Raw genomic sequence first — 766 nt, forward strand, 5'->3', positions numbered from 1 at the left:
TTAGGTGGGTACGTAATACTAAGAATCGGTTAGAAAGAATAGATCCAATAAGTAGTAACCATATACATTTGCTCTCTTTAAAATCTTTCAATATGGGAGACCAACATCAAAACCCTTCACCTAAATCTCTAAAAGATAGGTTCTACCCTGCTAGAACAGCCCAACCTTCCTGCATAGCTCTACCACAAGTCCAGGGCAATAATTTTGAACTCAAATCACAATACATCACTATCTTGCCCCACTTTCATGGGTTGACCTCTGAGGATGCATACCTATTTCTAAGGGAATTCGAAGAGGTATGTGTTCTAATTAAGATCCAACAGCTTTCTGATGATGATGTTGAGCTTAGATTTATCACTTTTGCATTAAAAGATCAAGCTAAGAAGTGGTTGTGTGGGTTACCCACAAATTCCATAACCTCATGGGAACAGTTCACAGATGTCGTCCTTAAGAAGTTTTTCCCAACTCACAAGACAAATAAGCTTAGAAGTGATATCCTTCAGTTTAGTCAAAAGCCTAGTGAGTCATTTTCCAAACTTATGGAGAGATTCAAGGATCTACTCCAAGAATGTCCTCACCATGGCCTAGACTTATGACATTTATATCAAATAATTTATGAGGGTATTGATTACCTAACTAAACAAATGATAGAGTTTATGTGCCCTGAGGGATTCACATCCTTTACAAATGAAGGAAAGGAATGGGAATTCTTACTTGACTTAGCTGATAAAACCAGTGAGTGGGAATCAACCCAAGAGAGTGAAAG

The 766-nt window shown here is 37.9% G+C and overlaps 1 non-coding gene across 1 annotated transcript; it reads right to left on the reverse strand.

Moving 5' to 3' along the window:
* Positions 1 to 479: 479 nt before the first annotated feature.
* Positions 480 to 586, reverse strand: LOC122087825. The gene has a single exon (XR_006142889.1). It is a non-coding gene; the product is annotated as a small nucleolar RNA R71 (small nucleolar RNA).
* Between the last annotated feature and the right edge of the window lie 180 nt (positions 587 to 766).

Source organism: Macadamia integrifolia, chromosome 8 (genome assembly GCF_013358625.1).
Source record: "Macadamia integrifolia cultivar HAES 741 chromosome 8, SCU_Mint_v3, whole genome shotgun sequence".
Taxonomy (NCBI): domain Eukaryota; kingdom Viridiplantae; phylum Streptophyta; class Magnoliopsida; order Proteales; family Proteaceae; genus Macadamia; species Macadamia integrifolia.